The sequence below is a fragment of the Myotis brandtii genome, unplaced genomic scaffold (genome assembly GCF_000412655.1).
Source record: "Myotis brandtii unplaced genomic scaffold, ASM41265v1 scaffold251, whole genome shotgun sequence".
Lineage (NCBI taxonomy): Eukaryota > Metazoa > Chordata > Mammalia > Chiroptera > Vespertilionidae > Myotis > Myotis brandtii.
Window position 1 is genome coordinate 2,739,308 of NW_005359516.1, and position 8,235 is coordinate 2,747,542.

Sequence of the window (8,235 nt, forward strand, 5' to 3'; positions counted from 1 at the left end):
ATGCGCGAGTCAACGTTTATTTTTAGATTGCCAGTGCGTGTCATATGTACCAGATGGTCGGTCACTTAGCCTTTTATATATATAGATAGACTTTTTTTACAGGCTAATTAGTCATTGGTGATTCTCTTTTGACAAATTGTTTGATTATGTGCTTTATCTCTTTTCCCATCAGAAAGTATATTCCTGCCCGGCTGGCGTGGCTCAGTGGTTGAGTCGACCTATAAACCAGGAGTAAACCAGGAGGTCACGGTTCAATTCCTGGTCAGGGCATATGCCCAGGTTTTGGGCTCAATCCCCAGTGTGGGGCGTGCAGGAGGCAGCCAATCAATGATTCTCTCTTTCCATTGATGTTTCTATCTCTTTCTCCCTCTCCTTTCTGCTCTGAAATCAATTTTAAAAAAAGAAAGTATATTTCTTTCTTTTTCATTTCATTTGTGCAGTATTTTATTATTATTTAGTGTGGTTTATTCTTTTTGTCTTATTGATTATAAGAGTACTTGATATATATTTAGGGTATTAACTCTATGTCTTTCTTTTTTTCTTTAATCCTCAACCATGGGTATTTTTTCCATTGATCTTTAGAGAGAGAGAGAGTGGAAGGGAGGGAGGAAGGAAGGGAGAAAGAGACAGAGAAAGAAACATCAATATGAAGGAGACATATCGCCTGGTTGCCTCTCGCAAGTGCCACAACCAGGGCTGGGGATTGAACCTGCAACCAAGGTATGTGCCCTTGACCTGGAGTCGAACCCATGATCCTTCAGTTCTAGGGCTGACACTCTAATCATTGAGCAAACTGGACAGGGCTGTCTATTTTTCACTTTCGGTTATTTATTTATTTATTGTTAATCCTCACCCGAGGATATTTTTCCTCTTTTTTTTGAGGAGAGCTGGCTGATACCTTTATTGCTTTAGGGGGAGGGGTGCTTAGGAGCTGTTGGTGGGGCGGGCCGCTTCCTCTTCACCATCATGGGCTTCTGGCTGCCCTGGATGGCGCTGGCCCTGCGGATGGCGGCCATGTGCAGATCCAGGCGGTACTTGTTCTTGCGGATCATGTGCTGGATGCTGCTCAGGGTGGCCCACGCGTTCTTGTTGATGGTGGTGCGCACATAGGAGGTGGCCGGCTTTTGCTGGCCGGATCTCCACTTCATGATGACCACTACACCTTTGCCATCGGGCCGGCTCCACGCCCACCGTCTTGCGGTGAATCAGCCCGTTGTAGTGAAAGGAGTTTCGAGCCTTCAGGTTATTGGGTTCGGTGCTGTACGTCTGCTTGGTCCTCTTGATCAGGAAGCTGGAGCAGTTCCGCATGATCATCCATTGCAGGTGGGCAGACATGGCAGCAGCTCCTCATGCTGCTTCATTGATTTCTTTTTTGGGGGGGGCGGGGAGGGGGGAGTAGAAGAGAGAGGGAAAGACCAGAGAGAAACATTGATGTGAGAGAAACACATTGATTGGTTGCCTCCTGCATGAGCCCTGACCAGGGCCTATGCTGGGGAGGAGCCTGCAACCAAGGTACGTGCCCTTGACCGGAATCGAACCTGGGACCCTTTGGTCTGCAGGCTCTATCCATTGAGCCAAACCGGGTAGGGCTGTATTTCTTTCTTTCTTTTTTTAAAATATATTTGTATTGATTTCAGAGAGGAAGGGGGGTGGGGAGAGAGAGAGAGAGAGAGAGAGAGAGAGAGAGAGAAAAATAGAAACATCAATGATGAGAGGGAATCATTGATTGGCTGCCTCCTGCTCGCCCCCTAATAGGAATCGAGCCCGCAACCCCGGCATGTGCCCTTGTCTGGAATCGAACCTGGGACCCTTCAGTCCCCAGGCCGATGCTCTATCCACTGAGCCAAACCAGCTAGGGCAGGGCTGTATTTCTTATATTACAAATACTTTGTCCTAGATTGTCGTTTGCCATTTAGTTTTTGTTTACTATTTAAGCATTCATAAATCTAAGATGTCCATGTAGTCAAGGTACTCCATACAGGCCTTCCAAACCACTGGGCTGGAGGTGGCTGTGACTGGAAGCAGGGGGCCCATGCGGCCCCTGCGCTGGCACAGTGGTGGCAGGACAAGACCTGCATTTAGGGCCAGGCTGGAAAGGATCCAGCTGGGCAGATTCTAGCCAGAGTGGGGAGGTGATCAAGATGTGACTTGGGTGGGGAAGTGAAGAAGGAGGAGGAGTCTGGGGTGACTCACAGGATGCTGACCTGGACGACAAGAGTGAGCAGGTGGAGGGTGAGCCAAAATCAGGAATATAGGAAGCGGGCAGGGGGTGGAGACTGTTATAATTCTCTTTGGGATTGTTGATGGAGGCTCCTGCTGGAGAGAACTTGTTGGTATTTGGATCTCTAACCCTGGCCTGGTTTCTGTCTTGTGTCAGCTCAGAAAGGCTTTTTCTGCTACAGAATTATATATGCACATAAATTCTCTCATAATACTTTAATGTTTTTTTTTATAATACTTTCCCAATTTATGAAAGACTTTTTTCTCTTTTTTTTCTTTTCTTTTTTTTTAAATATATTTTTATTGATTTTTTACAGAGAGGAAGGGAGAGGGATAGAGAGTTAGAAACATCGATGAGAGAGAAACATCGATCAGCTGCCTCCTGCACACTCCCTACTGGGGATGTGCCCGCAACCAAGGTACATGCCCTTGACCGGAATCGAACCTGGGACCCTTGAGTCCGCAGGCCGACGCTCTATCCACTGAGCCAAACCGGTTAGGGCGTTTTTGTTTTTTGTTGTTTTACTTTTAACTTCTAATCTAGACAGAATTTGTGGTATTTTGGTGAATTGTGACAGTTAAGGATTTAACTTATTTTTTCTGAAGTCACTTATGATTAAAATATCTATCTTAAATACTACCTGTATCTTACAATTCGCTTCCATGTATATTTGGGTCTGCTTTCGGCCTCTGTGGTCTGTCCCAGTGAATTGTTTGTTCCATCTGTTTTGATCACATTTTCTTTAAATATATCTCAATAGGTGCTTGGATAAGGTATATATTTCATCATGCTTTTTTTTTTCTCTCTCAGAATTTTCTTTGGTCTTTTAGGATAGGATTCAGAATCATTATGCCAAGCCCTGCTCCCTTGGACTGCACAGTGGGAGCTGGAAACAGTTGACCCCAGTTTGGCTTGTTTAAAATCATAAGTACAAACATTGCAGAAGCTGGATTTGGTGGGGCTGGACTTTCCTCTTGGTATAGACATCACACGGACTGTTTAGGAAGAAGCCCCTCACTGCCATTGACCTCCACTTGGGGCAGCCCCCAGACTCTGGCCCAGATAGTCCTGTGGACCCCCAGAGCCCCTTTGTCCATACTGCTATGGCCACCATAGCTTCCAGCCATATCCCCCCCATAGCCAAGCCAGGCTTTACTGGATTTTCCTGTCCATCTTGCAAGGTCCCTGCCTCCAGCCAGTGTTTTCTCTAAGCCTGTTCTCCTCTAAGGATTTCCTATGGGTTAGATCTGGGGATCTTGTCCTAATCTGTTCTTAAGTGTGTTATTCTAGAAAGAATTCTTCATAATTGCCAGCATCATGATAGTTTTTGTGCATGCATGTCTTCCCTATTTCACATTTGTTACATTCTTTCTTATTCAAGTGATGTTTTCAGGATTGCTTTTATTGAGTAGTAATAAACATATAGTAAACTCACAGATCCCAATCACCTATCTCAGTGAATTTTTCCATATGTGTACACTATATAATGACCACCCTGATCAAGGTATTTCTTTTCCAGTTAAGAAGCTGTTGGTGGGAGGTTGGGTAGAGAGGGAAATCATGAGTATGCCCCCAGGATGCCTTATTTTTCTAGAATTATCTTTAAAGGATGTTAAAGAGTAAGCCAAATGTCAAGTCTGTATAGTGATGTGGGGAGCAAAATGGTTAAGAGTAGTGGGTCATGTTCCAATCCTCCCCCTTTACTAGCCATGGGACTTTTGTGCCTCAGTTTTAACAACTGTAAAATGGGAGTGAATAGATGATAGCTCCTACCTCACAGGGTTGTCATGAAGATTACATGAGGCAGTACATGTAAGTGCACAAAAAATTTTAATTATTGTTTTTGTTGTTATTAATCAAGAGGAGGCGGAGGCAGTGATTCTTAAAGAAGGGTATGCATCAGAATCACCTGGGGCACTTTCGCAAAATACACAAGCTCAACCTGGCCAGATGTACTGAGTCAGAATCTAGATTTTAAACTCCTCTCATTCTGTTGCTTATTCATAGTTAAGAGCCACTGGTCTGGAGGTGGCTATGAATGGGAGCAGGACAGCCAGTGGGTGGCTCCTATGGTAGTGAGGGCTAGAGGGGATCGAGCAGGGCCGATTCAAGGCAGAGTGGAGAGGTGGCCAAGATATGGTGGCTTTGAGTGGTGGAGCAAGGAAGCTGCGGGGGTGGGGGTGTTGGGGGAAGAGTCTGGGGTGACTCACAGGGTGCTGACTGAATAATAGAGCGAGCAGGGGGAGGATGAGCCAGAATAGGGAATAAAGGAAGGGGGAGAGCAGCGGACCAGAGATTGTTATAATTCCCTTTGGGATTGTTGAGTGGAGGCTCCTGGTGGAAATCAGTTAGTATTGGAATCTCTAGGCCTGGGTCTGTGGTGTTTTTCAGGGAATCACTGGTATGAAGGAGATAAAGCCATGGGCCTGGTCATTGAGTGAACATAGAGGACAGAAGAGGGCCAAGTTCACAAGCATCCACTTGTGAACCTTCATTCACTTCTTATTCTCTCTCTAGAAGTAGAAACGTGCTTCTTTCTCATGTAATAACCCCCTTGCTGAGGACTGTGGGGGAATGAACTCAGTCTTCTCACTTAAAGATGAATATTGACTGTGGGTCACTTCCTTTCCTCATAGGTCTCAAAGTTTTCCACATCTTCTGATGGAGGAGCTTAGTCCTTATCCATCAGTATCCTCAGATGGGGCATTCAGTGGGGGCCAGGGTCCTATTTTCTGACATCCCTTTACCCCCCAAGCTGTCACACATATTCAGCATCTGGTGGATGGCTTCTTAGACTATGACTCTCTTCAGGCCCTGGAGATCCTACTCTTTGGTAAGAATTTCACTATCTCTTCCAGAAACATTTGCACTTAGAACTAGAGGTGTAATAGGACTAAGGGAAGGTGTTGCCTTCCTGAGGGAAGGTGAACCTGGAATGGATTATTCATTTACTCACTCTAGAACATCCCTGTCCAGTAAACCTTTCTGCATTGCTGGAAATGTTTTTCTGGGCTATACAATACCATAGCCACAAGTGGCTATTGAGTATTTGAAATGTGGATAGTGTAATTGAGGAACTAGATTTTTTTATTTTTTGTTAATCCTGACCTGAGGATATTTTTCCATTGCTTTATTATTAGTATTATTTAGAATGTCCTTTCTTTAATCGGAGCAAGGCAATCATGGTTAACAGAGCATGGTTAATATTTCTTATAACTATACCTAGCCCCCAACATTCTATTTTTGCCCCTAACATTTCCCCACTGCTATTTCTGTCATCTCATATCTATGAGATTAATTTTAGGTGAACAGTCTCATCCTGCTGGACTCCATTTGCTTCTGGCTTGAAAGTAGTTCCCAGGGATGGAATACATTGAATGCAGGATTTTCCATTGCTTTTTAAGAGACAGTGGAAGGGAGAAAGGGAGAGGGAAGGGGGTGGGGGAGAGAGAGAAACATTAATGTGAGAGAGACACATCAATTTGTTGCCTCGTGAACACCTACCAGGGCCAGGAATTGAACCTGTTTCCCAGGTATGTGCCCTTGACCAGGAATTGAACCTGTGATCCTTACATGCACAGGCCGACACTTTAACCATTTAGCAACACTTGCCAAGGTTAGATTTTTTATTTTAATTAATTAAAAGTTAAATTTAAATCGACAAAAGAAAAGCAGATACTATTAGGTTGCATTTACTGGATCAATAAGATATAGGGACACTGGGTCTGATAACCCCACTCGCTGCTCCACTATCAATACTCCACAGAGGTACCTTTGAAAATGGGTCTTTGAAATCAAATGGGCTTTCCTTCTCTCACCTCTCTAGCCTTGGCCCTTGTTTTGCCTCCCCAAGGAGGCAGGTATCTACAGCCTCCCTCACCCGCTTCTCCCGACCCTTGTTTGCCCCACTCCTCCTTCCAAGGACAAGACAGTGCCTGTGCCTTTCCTTATGCCCTGCCACCCTCTCTCCCTATTTGTTATTCTGCTCATGCCACAGCAAACCCCACTTCCTCCAAGAAGGCTTCCCAAACTCCTGCGCCTTCCAGGTGAGGCAGTCCTAGGGCCCTGAACAGATTCCATTGGCTGCCCAGTTGCTGGTGGAGGTGCAGGGATGGATCTTAGGAAGATACAGCCGTAGGATGGATGTGTGTCAGCTCACTGCCCCTTAGACTTCCTTCTCCAGCTACATCTCCACTCCCTGGGAGAAAGAAATCTCATGTCCCAACTACCACAGACATACATACCGATACATAACACCGAAGCGAGTGTTTTGTAAAAAAGGTACTTGGCTACTTTCCATCCTGTTCCATTTATTTCTTCTAAAGAAAAATACTGGTTGTGACCCATTAAACTGATTTCACAACTCAGTAATGCAGCACAATGCACAGGGCGGAAAACGCAGATCATTGCTGCTCAGAACAGCTCCAAACACAGGCCAAGTGGCCCTGTCCAGACGTCACCCTCTGGGCTCCTCGAAGAGCTGGCAGATGACGGCTCTGGAAGCCGCGTGCTCCTGATGGCGGTCTACCTGGTGACGCTCTGCTCTCTCCTTGGAGTCTCCTTTCAGGGCCCCAGGTGGTTGTGTCATCAAGTGGCCATGGTCACAGATGCTGTCTCATGCTGTGGGAGGGGGTAGGAAGTCTCTACTCCAGACACCCGAGAGAAAGATGTCAGGTCCGTGTCAGGTGCCACAGGACTGAGTATCTCAGCCCTCTTGATGAGGCTCCTCATGGAAGCAAAGCTCCCAGGCCCAGTGGGGGCTCACCAGTGGCATCCCCTGTGGGGCTACAACCAGCAGGAAGAGCAAGACATGGAGCTCCTGCCTGCAGTACCACAATAGAGACATCTGACCAGCCAGAGGATGGAGGACAAATACATCTAGGGAGCATTCCAGGAGGGAGTAAGTCTTGGAGTCCCCTTTCCCTTTGGACTTTAGTGCTGAACTGGGAGTTACTGAAAACAGAACCCACTGAAATAACTACACCAAAACCCCTGCATGTAAACCAGGTGTTTTACCCCTCTGTTGGCGTTTATTTTTTAGTATGCTATCCTAACAAGAGTGGCTCTCAACACACTGCAGAAGAAAAGAAATGGCCCGGAAGGGTGGTGGCGGTAGGTAGTTATTAGAGACGGGCTTGTAGATAACAGGAATGTGAAGGCCATGGAGAGGACAGAGAAACGATAAGAAGGAAACACAGTCACATTATTGTCTAGTTCCATAGGGAATGCCCATAACAACACCAGTGGAAAAGGATTTTTTTTTAAGGTGTTAGGGAACTATGTGCCACATTGTGGCAAGATTTCCCTTTAAATTGGCCAAACAGTGTTTTGGCAATTGAAGTTTCACTTTTCAGGAAAAGTAATTCGTGAGAATTTCAGTGATTCGGTATAAATTCAATGCTATTGAGCTGCTCCTGATTAGGGCTAGTCATACCCCTCATGGGTGTAAGGCATGCTGTGATCTCAGGTAATGGAGCAAGATCTCCCCACCCCCTCCAACTTCATGCTCTAGTCAGCCTTACAGGGTAAAACCCATCCATTATTGTTGGAGTCTTTTGTTCACCAATGTGAACTTGGGAATAAATTCTTTCCAGTCTGAAAACTTGCTGACAGTGGCTCCCTGATGCACTGATAGGTGTAGAGAGGGGACTCTGAGCTGAACACTCCCTGGGGATGGCAGGCCTGGGTGGGGTGGCCTAAATGACCAGAGGGCATCCAAAGCCACTGAGTATTTGGGCTGGGGTGGGTTTTCAGGGAGCAGTGTGTGTGTGGGGTGCGCTTGGAGGATGAATTCCCCCTCTCCACTTTGCCTGGGGCAGCCCCCTCACTGAGGCAGGGCCTAGTCTCCTTTCCTTTGGTAGCCAGTCTTTTCCTGGCTCCCTGGCCACCTGATCTCCAGATCTGCTTCTGTGAGTTATGTCAGGTAACCGCAGGGGTGTTCCAGTCAGGGACCTTAAAAAAAAGTCAGATATTTCTGAGACAAAGATTATTTATTCTACATCATCTGTGAAAGC

General features: G+C 46.1%; 1 pseudogene; it reads right to left on the reverse strand.

Moving 5' to 3' along the window:
* Window positions 1-871: 871 nt before the first annotated feature.
* LOC102263313 lies at window positions 872-1,350 on the reverse strand (annotated as a pseudogene).
* Window positions 1,351-8,235: the final 6,885 nt, after the last annotated feature.